Below are 12,477 nucleotides of genomic sequence, written 5' to 3' on the forward strand. Positions count from 1 at the left end.
GAGATATTAGGTCTCAAGCAGCAAACTCAGGAGTTGTTGGCCCCAATGGCCCTAGATGGTCGTTTAGCCTTAAACTGTCCATTGGCCAAGGAATGAGGCAATTGTCCGCTCTAGAGAACCACATGCTGTGTCCACATCCCTAACGAACCCCGCAAAACCTGCTCTGCTGGTGACACAAGCCGAGGTGGTATTCAGTCTCACTGGGTGTTCTGCAATGTCCCAACCCAGCCAACTAGGGTTTATGTGTTTTTATGATTAGAGCCCAGGTGCGGGGGAGGCTGGTTCAGAGCAAGATTCCTAATCCTCTCCTGTGTGTGGGTGGCATTCGTGTCCTTGTCTCCTGAACAGAGTGTACACTGTGATATGCAGGCCAGGCTCTCCTGGTGGCTTTAAATATTCCCTTGGTGCAGTTAGCTCAGCCTCAGCCACCAGCACAGGCATCCCAGGGTCAATTTGCCTTAGGAGTCATGGAGAACCCATAGTTGGTTGCTGCCTAGGCCTGGCCAGGGCTGACCAAGGTAGATGAGGGCTCAGTCCCTCTGTGGACTCCTGTTTGGAGCCCAGCTTCACACCATAATAATTTCTCAACTGCCCTTGCCACTGGAGTTATTTAATAATGCACTTACCAGAAAGTAACCCCTGATATTGGGACACCTGATCCCAAATGAACCTTAAATAGGAAGTCCTCTCCTTTTTGTGCATGGTTGCTCTTGCTACAGGAGGCCCGGGACAACGGACTGCTGTCTGCCCTCTCTGGTCACTCTGCCTAGCTTAAGGATCTGTAAGTAACACAAAACTTAAACTTTCACATTGAGGTTTCAACACTGAAGCTGTGTCCCCATCTTACCTGTGACTCTCAGGCCACCCCAGAGGGATCCAGCAGGTGAATGCCCTGCTATGCACTTCTGTCTGATTCTTTGGTGGCTGCTGGGGGCTGTGGCTACCAGCTAAGTTAATAGAGAAACTCAAGGAACTTCCTTCTAAATACACCTGTCCTATTGATGTGTCCAAAAGAGGCAATAATCGCTCCCTAGAACATTCTTTTCTTTTGAGAGAAGTCTCTCCAGGTCAGGTTTTTCAATCAGGTTATTTGTTTTTTGCTGTTGAGTTGTTTGACTTCCTTATGTATTTGGATATCTAACCCTTCTACCACTTACGGTTTGCAAATATGTCCTCTCGTCTTCTGGGTTGCCTTTTCATTCAGTGGCTTGTTTGTTTATGGCTGCAGATGCTTCAGCGTTCAATGCAGCCCCATGTGTCTCTTCTCCCTTTCATTGCCTGTGCCTTTGGTGTCATAGCCAAGAAATCGTTACCTGCATCAGTGTCAAAGCTTTATCTTCATATGTTCCTCTCATAATTTTATGGTTTCTGATCTGTGTTTAGGTCATTACATTTTGAGTTGCTTTGTGTATATAGTATATGATAAAGGACCACATGTATATGAACATGAAATTATAAGGTGGTATACAGTAGATATATATCATGTTTAATTCTTATTCATATCTCAATAGAGCTGGGAAGAAGTTTTTGGCTGTAGATGAACTTTTTACCTCTATATCACTGGGCTCATTTCACCTATAGCCTGACAGGGTCATTGTCCTTTTCACACCGGCCCCTACAGGAGGCTAGAACCCCCATAACTTCACGAGGGTGGTAATGCCTTTGATGCCTGAAACAAATGGCTCTTCACTTGACAGGAATTCATGCCTGCTGCCAGATTCTAGACCTACAGAGGGTAGTGGGACCACCTGCAGAAAATGACATTTGTTCCCTGAACTTATTGAACAGAAACACTGCTGTTATCCTTTGCTTGAATATTACAAAGTAAATATTTAATGAAGTGAGAACCAGGAAAAAGATGCCAGGATCGTAAGTATCACCATCTTCTCCAACCCAGCACAGACACTACACACAGAGATTCACACTAGACTGAAAGCTGGGTGGGCAAAGGAGGAAAAGAGGGACATGGAGACCAGTGGGATCCCACACAATCTCCAATGGAACGCACACCTCCGCTCACTCAGAAGGTTCGAGGTTTCTTGTCTCAGAGCCTTCTCCCTGCAGAGCTATAATTCCAGGCTAATTCCTCACTCCCCACACATCCACTCCTGCTCTCCCTCCTCCAGGTCACCCCAGCCATGAGGACCCTCACCCTCCTCGCTGCCACTATTCTCCTGGTGGTCCTGCAGGCCCAGGTGGAGCCACTCCAGGCAAGAGATGATGAGGTTGCAGCCCAGGAGCAGCTTGGAGCAGACGCTCAGGAAGCGTCTGTTTCCTTTGTATTGGATGAAGGTGCCGCACATCAGCTTTCAGGTGAGAGAGGCCAGCATGCAGAGCTGCAGAGTCTAGAGGGACAAACAGGAAATGGGCTCTGGAATTGAGTCTCAATGGTGGATGTCACTGAGTTGGCTTAACTTAGCAGCTCTGGGCCTTGATTTTCTCATCTATAAATTGAATAGAGAGCCAAATAATTCTAACAGATGTGAGGTTGCTCTGCCTTTTGAGTAGTCATTATTTCATTCCTTTGCTTTTTAAATAATGCTTTCACTTTAGTAAAAAATAAAGACTTGATTCCAGGATACGTCTGTGAAATTCAGTAGGTTTAAGATATGAAGAGACAGTCTGATTACTTCTTTCTGGATCTAAACAAGTGGACTTAATCACAAGGAGAATATTTTGCTGTAGCTATAGAATAGTTTTTAAAAAGCAGAGCCAAGCCAAAGAGTGTGTTCGGCTGTGTGTGTAATGGGGCAGAAGCACAGAAATGAGAGCAAAAGAGAATGAGTGAATCGAATCCTGTGTGTCCAGCACTGCTGTGTATTTATTCCTATTGACTGAGGTTGCTCGTGCTACTGGCCCTAATGCAGCCAACATTACCCTTCAGCCAGCATGTGACTTCCCAAGATTCCCTTTACCACCCACTGCTGACCTTGGTGATCAATTTCTGATTCCCTCTGTGCATCCGCAGGCTCAGGGAGAGGCTCACGCTGCGTTTGCAGACGAGGACGCTGCCGTCCCGGAGAACGTCAAGTTTGGACCTGCTTATTTGGTGGTAGAAGATGCTGCCGCTGAGCTTGCAGATAAAAATAAGCTCACAATTTACTTTGAGAGTTAAAGACATCCTTGTTACTCCTGTACCATGTCCTCTGTTTCCTTTCCTCATCCCAAATAAATACCTTCTACAAGCTCTCTGTGTTTCCGCCTCTGTAATGTGTGATGTGTGTCTATGTCAACACACTTGGGATACACATATCAGAAACTGCAATCAAATTTTCGAACAAAGTAAAATTCCTAATTCTAGGAATTTCAAACAGGAATTTGGGCTTCAGACACAAATTGAAACAGAGGTCCAAATGACAACACTGATCTCCCCATCCACTGATCTGCCTTTACACTCGGCCTCACGTTCTCTGGATACACTGTCAAAGAACTCCCATGTACTGGGCAAACAATCAGTGTCAGCTTAAAGTTCATGCAGTCACAAAATCATTCCTTCTCATGAAAAACCACCATCCTCTGTGCTAAAGAATTGGAGATCATTCTTGAAACAACCCCATATTATACATTTGCCTTTTAAGACATAAAGTTACATGAGATCCACTGAAGCATTTTTATGAGGGAAATGGGTGGTTAGCAATGATGGGATGCATGGAACAGAAAATGAAGCAGGCCACACTGGGATGTCCTCATTAAACACACCTCCCAGCCATGTCTACTAAGACTTGGATTTCCCACCCATAAAGTCATCTCCACTCCTAGAAAATGTACAGGCACAAATGCTGCACTGCACTTTGCAGTGTGCACTCTCCTGGCTTGCCTTAAAGCTGCTAAGAACCTGATTCTGCTTAGAAAATACAGCTTCAAAGGGGCAATGGGAAAAATAAAGAGACAAAAAAACATTTCATCAGAAACCTTCAGTTCCTGTTGCAGCTGCAGAGCGCTGAGGCTCTGATACCCCAAATGCCTGGCACATCAGTGAGTGAGCAGGAATCCACATCTCAGGAAAGGGAATGAACCAGGAGCACCCTCTTGAGAAGTTCCGAGCATTTGCCCTGAAGGCTACAGCACCCCTTGCTGCCTGCCTCGACCTGCAGCCTCCCCACCAGGCACAGCACATATGGGGTCTGCACCTTCCTAAGCCTGTCTTCCTCCTCCCCTCCAAGAGGACAGGGTCACTGCCTAACCCCAGTGTCCCTGAGGGCCAGGCTGACATCTTGCTGGGGTGAGGTGTGACTCTTCTTCCTGTCTGTCCTTTTTTTTTCTCCTCTGATTCCCATTGACCCTGAGCACTTGTCCAACATGTTCTGTAAACGGCCTTTCAGGACATGAACACACAGCCCGGGGAGGAGTCCAGCATGAGCCCCTTGTACTTACTCGGATCTGGTAGTAGCAACTGATGAATTCAAAACACATGTTTGACAAAGAAGTTTTATTCCAGCCATGGCTATTCATAGCAGGTGGTCACCGGTAAAATGTCCCAAGGAGTTTGAGTGGGGCAGAGATATTACAGGCTTCAAAGAAAGAGACAGTGTTTCAAATGGATTATTCACCTTTCTTGATTAACTCATCTTATGGCCCAGATACTTCTGTGACCACCAACACCAACCACAAATGCCAAGACCCCAGGAGGAAGGAGCAGGTGTTCCCCCCATCCACCTCATGCAGATTCTGAGCAGGTCTTGACCCGGGACTGAGGCTCTGCCTGTCCGAAGTGGCAGCCCATGAATCCCACTGAGACATTGCACAGCTGGAGAACCCAATACACATCTTAGGGAGTATAGATGGGTCTATGTCTGACAGAGAAATGGTCCCAGCTCTACCTCTTCTTTAGACAGGGCAGGACACATATTAAGATTGAGAGCACAATGGCCAGGCAACCTTCCTTGGGTTCCTGTGACTGCCAGTGACTTGACATCTCATGGTCTTACTGTAACTCTGCATATTGCTCCTAACTGTCCACTGGGCTGGGCTGACTCCATCACATGGCTTCTGCACTTCGCCCAGAACTCCACCTGCCTTGCACCCCAAGTCCTGGGATCTCTGCCAAAACCTCCCTTTGCCACTGAGGGCTATGCTGAATTCTCAATTTTAAATTGCAACTAGCTCCCCCTGGAAACCTCAATCCCCTTCTTCTCTCATTTTAAACTGTAGAATTTCACACCATCTCACGTTCTGTACATTTCACCTGCTTTCTGTCATGTTTGCCTCCCTACTCCAGAAAGTGAGCTGCATGTGTCACTCATTGTCGGAGCCCAGTGCACAGATGACTCCCTAAGAAATGGTAGGAGATCAGCAAATTCATTATGATTAAGTTAATTAATCCTACCTAACATCACATATTATTACAAAATGACATTGCTATTATAAAACTTCTTAGAATATGCCTGACACCTATGGGCATAAAGCAGCCCATGTGTCTAGTCCACACGACAGCATTCCTATAAAAATCATTTAAAACTGACATAGAATATCATGGGTAAAATACAGCTTCGTGAAGCATTACTACTTTCTAATGAAGAAACTAGCCATTTTGGCCTGTAGTGGCAAGAAAATATTTCATGATATATCTTTAACTGCAACATACAAGATATTTGCATTTTAATACATTTAAAAAAAAGAGGTAAAGCAGTATTCTAGGTAAAGAAAATGGCATTGGGACAAGAAATATGCAGGGCCAACCGCCACTAAATTTAGAAGAATTACTGTTGCAACAGAGAAGAATGGAGTAGAAATCAGGCTGAGGTGCTGAGAAACATCCATCGATCCAAGGGAAGGGGGCAGATGAGGATGGAGCATCCCGTCCTCCACTGGGAGTACCACCTGTGGCTTCTGCTACTGCAGCCCAGGGTGGGCAATGACAGCTGCAAACCCTAGGGACAGAGAAAGCAGGGAGAGGTGTGGGGGTCTCCAGGCAACCAGGGCAACTTGCTCAGCCTCAAATAAGACCCAGAAATAATTATCTAAAAAACATACTCTGTATGTACACTGAAGACCTACCAGGAATTTTAAACAACCCACTCACGTGATCAAACCATAAAGCATAAGTCAGAGGTGGGCCACGTTTTCAAAATGTGATTATCCCAGGACACAGCGTCCCTGTCTCACTGTAGGGCTTCCATAGTGCGGTTCTGAATCCCTACAGGGCATGGAAGCACAGCGGAAAGGGTGCTTGGCCGTTTCATTTTCACTCACCCACTCCTCATCCTCAAGATGTGAAGCTGTGTCTAGAACATCCCCAGGAAGCTTCCCATTCACAATTTCCAGTCCAAACTCACTTGCCATTCCCCACATTGACAACCTTTCTGCCAGTGAGCATAATCCACACAGCGTCCTACCGAACGTCTCCACGTTTCCCCTCCACGCCGGAACGCCGTCCTACCGAACGTCTTCCCATTTCCTTTTCACACTGGAATTTGCTCTCTCATTTCCCTCCTTGCCCCAGTACTGTCTTCCTTCAAAGAGGGCATGAAGCCTCTACTGTTCCACAGGGTCACTTGACTTTAGTTAGACACTTAACTGGGGACAATTCTTTCACAGTGTCACTTCACTTTAGTTAGGCACTTACTGGGGACAACCTTTTTGGCACCAGGGACAGGTGGAGGACAATTTTTTCATTGGGGGGACAGGGGATGGTTTTGGAATGAAACTGTTCTACCTCGTATCATCAGGCATTAGTTAGATTCTCATAAGGAGCACACAACCTAGGTCCCTCGCACTCACAGTTCACAATAGGGTCCACACTCCTATGAAATCCGAATGCCTCTGCTGATCTGACAGGAGGTGGAGATCAGGAAGTAATTCTCGCTTGTCCAGGACTCACCTCCTGCTGTGTGGCCCAGTTCCTAACAGGCCGTGGATTGACACTGGTGATGAGCCCAGTGGTTGGGGACCCATGCCAGAAGCAATGAAGAGATTTGGAAAAGGAGGCCTGGGATTCCAACCTACCTTTGATGATGCTGAACCTTTATCATTGGAGGCAACACTTTGATCCTATGGACCAAACTATGGTATTCTATAAAATAAGAACACTAATGTGTTCTTCCCTTTTATGATGGATTGAAGGCAGCATTGTGTGACTTCACAGGACTGTTACTAGTTGGATAACTCCTATAGGCCAGACAGTATTCTCAAAATACATATTTACTGTACTAATATTGGCTAATATGAATTGATTACTAAGAAATATTCATCCATTATAACTAAGTCACATTAATCCTTTTACTCCCTGTTATTGTTACAATTTTTTTTCAGAAATATACATTAAAGAGAAAAATGAACATTAGATAGATTATTTACCTTAATCAAAGTCAAAAACGATTGAGCAACAAGGCTGATGCAAATTCCATATAGTTCATTCATGCCCTATACTCCCTATTTCTCTGAATTCTGCAGTGCTGCCTTCTGTAAGTTCCTTGGCTAGTTCTGTTCTGAACCTAGAACTTGAGCGCCGCTGATGCTCCGGGTATATTTGCTGACCGAGAGTCTTATGTGAGCATCACAGGCTCTCCTTGGCATAGGCCTTTGTAAAGCCTCTCCTTTGGGACTTCATGTGAAACACCTGGGATCTGACCTTTTGGTCCACACCCTTTAAGTAGATGAAGTCAAGTTTATTACCAGATGCCATCAGTCAGAATTCCCATTGATCCTCGTTATTGAGTAAAGAGATTTATTGCTCTCAGGAAATGGTGGCCAGGATTACTGTTGACCTCTCCACAGACTGGGCTCTCAGATAATGATATGGCCAGAAGGACGTACCCATCTGCATCTACAGGTGCATGAGATTGTAGAAAGAACAGGTCCCCAAGAGTGTGACTCATCTTGGGGTCCAGACCTTCCTATCCAGAAGCAGGAACTGAATGTCTCTAAGGAGGAAAGAGACATGGGCTCCCAGTGTGTACAAGTCAGTTGGGTGCAAGACCAGAGATAAGGGGCTTCAGAAATGGAATTCTGTGTTTACACTGAAATGTATGTACATTGGGGAGAACTGAGGCACAGCACAGTGGAACAGAAGTGGAGCCAAAATTGACCACACTTTTGTGAGTGGTCCACTTTGTGGACCCAGTGTCACTTTGAAATTTCTCTGATCTAACAGCTCCATTTATGGCCATGTTTCCTACATATATTCTGGGCCTGTATATGTGCCATTCATATTTGCAATTGGTAGGGATCCTGATAGCCCTCCCTGGAACGGCACAGCCTCCTCAGGGTGAGTGGCAGCAGATGGAAAGGCAACCCTGACTCACAGCACAGAGCATAAACTAACACACACAAGACTGAATTTTACAGTTATGTGGGAAAGACACAAAACTCAGAAATTGACAAAGAAATTTTAAATCTACATAAAAATAACAGCACATCAAAAGAAACCCCATAGAAAATGACAAACTCAAAAAACATTTCAAACACATATGACAGAGTTAATTTCAAACTATATAAAGAGATGCTACCAATCAAAAAATAAATAGGCCAAGAAAGTTAAAAAAAAACAAAAAAACAAAACAAGAACACTTCAGAGAAAATAAATACAAGTGCTTCTTAGGCATTAAATCATTTTGACCCTACTTTGTATGATAAACGCAAACCAAGACTCCACTGGGATATCAAATTTTACTTAGCACATGGGAAATGATTTTGAAAGCTCTAAAATTCATATATCAGCTGCTTTCAGCCACAAAGACCAGGAAACCCAAATGAACAGTGGATTCCAAAGGTAAGATCATGTTTCTCCTAAGTTGTGACACAAGCAGATGTGGGCAAACAGGAGTGGGTGCAATATCTCAACCATGGCCTCAAGAACCAAAAAGTCTTTTATCTTCCTGCTCCTCCATCCATATGAAGGAATTGTCTTCTTTGTGGTAAAAAGACACTTGTTGGTACAAATCCAAGAGCTTTCAAGATCCAAGAAGAAATAAGGAAGAACACATAAAAGAATCACGGAAAAGTATAACACAAAAACAGAAATTCATTTCATTATTTTAAAGAGTACCCCTCTTAGGAATTATCTTTTATTGGTCAGAACAGAACTCACTGGTCACTGAACTGCAAGAGAGTCTGAGACATCAAGTGTTCCTAGAGGAACATATTGCTCCCCTAAACATAGGCAGGAAGAAAGGGCAATGACAATTGGTAAATATTAGGTTGGTGCAAAAGTAACTGAGGCTTTGGACCACGAATTTTAAATCGTTATAACTAGGCTCAAACACAGCATTGTTAACCCAAATAGGAACCATTACAATCAACACATTTTTGCCAATGAGAAATAAGTTTGTTTATTCCTGTAGTGTAAAAATCTGTGCTTCAGGATTCAATGAACTCTTGAAAGCATTTTCTGCATCCTGCTGGTTGTGAAAGCATTTTCCTTGCAGAATGTTGTCCAGATGCTTGAAGAAGTGGTGGCCGGTTGGCAAGAGGTCAGGTGAATATGGCAGATGAGGCAAAACTTTGTAGCCCAATCCATTCAGCTTTTGAAGCACTGGTTGTGTGGTGTGCCATTGGGCATTAGGTAGATAAGAATTGGGCCCTTTCTGTTGACCAATGCCGGCTACAGGTGTTGCAGTTTTTGGTGCATATCATGGATTTGTTGAGCATACTTCGCAGATGCAATGGTTTCTCGGGGATTCAGAAAGCTGAATCAGTAGTGGGTCAGACTGGTAGCAGGCCACCACATAGTGACCATGACGTTATTTTGGTGCAAGTTTGGATTTGGGAAGTGCTTTGGAGCTTCTTCTCGGTGCAACCACTGAGCTGATCTCCACTGGCTGTCGTATAAAATCCACTTTTGTTGCATGTTACAACCCGATCGAGAAATGCTTTGTTGTTTCATAGAATAAGAGAAGACAATACTTCAAAATAACCATTTTTTAAATTTTCTGTCAACTCATGAGGCACCCACTTCCTGAGCTTTTTTACCTTTCCAGTTTGCTTCAAATGCTGAACAACTGCAGAACAGCTGATGTTGAGTTCTTTGCAACGTCTCGTGTAGTTGTAAGAGGATCAGCTTCAATGAATGCCCTCAACTGGTAGTTGTCAACTTCCAATGGATGGCCACTGTGCTCCTCATCCTCAAGGTTCCCTTTGCAAAACTTCCCGAACCACCACTGCCCTGTGTGTTGGTTAGCACATTAGTGCAGTGGGTCAAAATGTGTTGTACTGGGCCAAATGCGTTGTTGATGTTGTGAGTTATCTCTGCTGTTTTATGACCCATTTTGAACTAAAATAAGAAAATTGCTCGAATTTACATTTTCTCTAACATCATTTCCACAATAAAATAAATATAAAATAGACAGCAAGTAATAAGTTACTAGCAAAAAAACATAAAGTGACAAATGTGCATTAAAATGGTCTAAAATGTAACCACATTTATTTAAGAATGTATTCCATTATCAAATGGCAAATTTCAACAATATGAATACCACTATTACTTTTGCACCAACCAGGGCTTTCTAAAAAAAATTCCACTGGGGGACAGTCGGGGTGACTTTTGTTTTTAGTACATTGAACAAACTTTAGTGATGACAACATAGCAACAAATTCAAAATATTTAAGACACGTTCTTTAACCCAGCAATTCTATTTCTAAAAACATATTAAAAAAGATATTGTCACTTATGAGAAAACTGATGACTATAAAATTATGTTCATTGCTGTTTAAACTTGTCCCAGCAAAGCTTAGAAAAACACAAATTATAACAATTCAACAACATTTTCACAATATAAAAATAGTAAAGTGATGGCAGGTGCAAAAGCTGGAATAGTATAGGGTATAATTGTAATGATGGTGAGAGAGACCCAAGATGGTCAGTTAGGAGCAGCTCAGGATCGCAGCTCCCAGTGAAAGCGTAGAGGGTGACTGGACACCGCATTTCCAGATGAATTTTTACTGCCCACAGACCAGGAGATTCCCAGGCGGAGGAGCCCCACGGGTTGCCAGAGTGGCTGTTTTGGCTGGCACGGCTGTTTTGCTGGTGCCCCGGTGCAGCAGATCCTACTGCAGAGTAAATGGGACTGGGCCCCCACCTCTTAGCCAGCAAGGGGAGCTCCAGGAAGCTCCGGGAAGCTCCGGGAAGGCAAAGTCACTCACTCATCTTATTGAGAAATGGAAACAGGGAGCCAGGACAGGAGATTCCTGGGCAAAAAAGCGCCACGAATCTGAGTGCTGCTGTTTCAGCTGGCGCAGTGGGTTGCTGCACGGAAAATCACACAGATCCCGGCACCTTTTCAACAGGGGACTATAACACCTGGGAGAGAGCTGGCCATTCAACTAAAAAACAAAAGGCTCTGAGGCAGGGAGCCAGGTGATCAGGCTTGGCTGGTCCCACCCCCGCACAAAAAAAACCCACAAAAAAATAGCAATTGGAAACGCTCTGGGTTGAGAGTTTCACAGCAAGCACAGCTGAACCTGGGACGGTCCAGCTCTGTCAGGGAGGGGCGTCTGCCATTACCGAGGCACTCCACCACTACGGAGGCAGTCCACCATTGTTGAGGCAGCCTGCCATTGACAAGGCAACCCGCTGTTGCCGAGGAAACCCGCCATTTCAGAGAGAGTCCGTCATTACAGAGGCAGGCCACCATTGCCGAGGCAGTTCTAACTACACCCATATAAACAGGACAGCAGGGAAGTTCACATGGCAGCTGGGCAGAGCCCACAGCAGCTCAGCGAAGCCTCTGCAGGCACACAGTGACTAAGCTGCCTCCTTGCTGGGCAGGGCAGCCCTGAAAAAAAAAAAATGGCAGCAGCACAGTGGAAACTCATAAATAAAGCCCTAACTCCCCGGGACAGAACACCTGGGAAAAAAAAGGGGGGTTATGAGTTCTGCTGCAGCAGACATAAACATACCTGCCCAGCAGCTCTGAATGAACAACAGAGCTCACAGCTCAGCATTTGAGCTACAATAAAGGACAGACTGTCTCGTCAAGCAGCTCCCTGACCCCCATATAACCAAACAGTCACCTCATAAAGGAGAGCTCAGACTGACATTTGGCGGGTATCCTTCTGGGACAAAGCAGAAGAAGAAACTGGTAGCAACCCTTACTGTTCTGCAGCTGCTGCAGGTGATCCCCAGGCAAGCAGGGCCTGGAGTGGACCTCAGCAGTCCTACAGCAGAGGGGCCAGACTGTTAGAAGGAAAACCAAGAAATAGAAATTACGTCATCATCAACAAACAGGACGTCCACTCAGAGACCCAATCAGAAAATCAGCAACTACAAAGACGACAGGTGGATAAATCCAAAAAGATGGGAAGAAAGCAGTGCAAAAAGGATGAAAACACCCCAAAACACCTCTCCTCCTACGAGGGATCACAACTCCTCACCAGCAAGGGAACAAGACTGGATGAAAAATGAGTGTGATGAAATGACAGAATCATGCTTCAGAAGGTGGGTAATAAGAAACTTCCATGAGCTAAAAGAACATGTTCTAACCCAATGCAAAGAAACTAAGAACCTTGAAAAAATATTTGACAAAATGCTAATGAGAATGG

General features: G+C 44.7%; 1 long non-coding RNA gene across 2 annotated transcripts; it reads left to right on the forward strand.

Annotated features, from left to right (window-relative positions):
* The first annotated feature begins 660 nt into the window (after nt 1-660).
* On the forward strand, nt 661-3,189 carry LOC135271798 (uncharacterized). Of its 2 annotated transcripts, XR_010339925.1 has the most exons (4): nt 661-781; nt 1,698-1,869; nt 2,127-2,313; nt 2,969-3,189. It is a non-coding gene; the product is annotated as an uncharacterized LOC135271798 (long non-coding RNA). The 2 variants fall into 2 exon arrangements; XR_010339924.1 differs by lacking the exon at nt 661-781 and having other exon boundaries at nt 1,097-1,869.
* The last annotated feature ends 9,288 nt before the right edge of the window (nt 3,190-12,477 follow it).

This window comes from Aotus nancymaae, unplaced genomic scaffold (genome assembly GCF_030222135.1).
Source record: "Aotus nancymaae isolate 86718 unplaced genomic scaffold, 86718_ANA_hifiasm-v0.15.2.pri h1tg000090l, whole genome shotgun sequence".
Taxonomy (NCBI): domain Eukaryota; kingdom Metazoa; phylum Chordata; class Mammalia; order Primates; family Aotidae; genus Aotus; species Aotus nancymaae.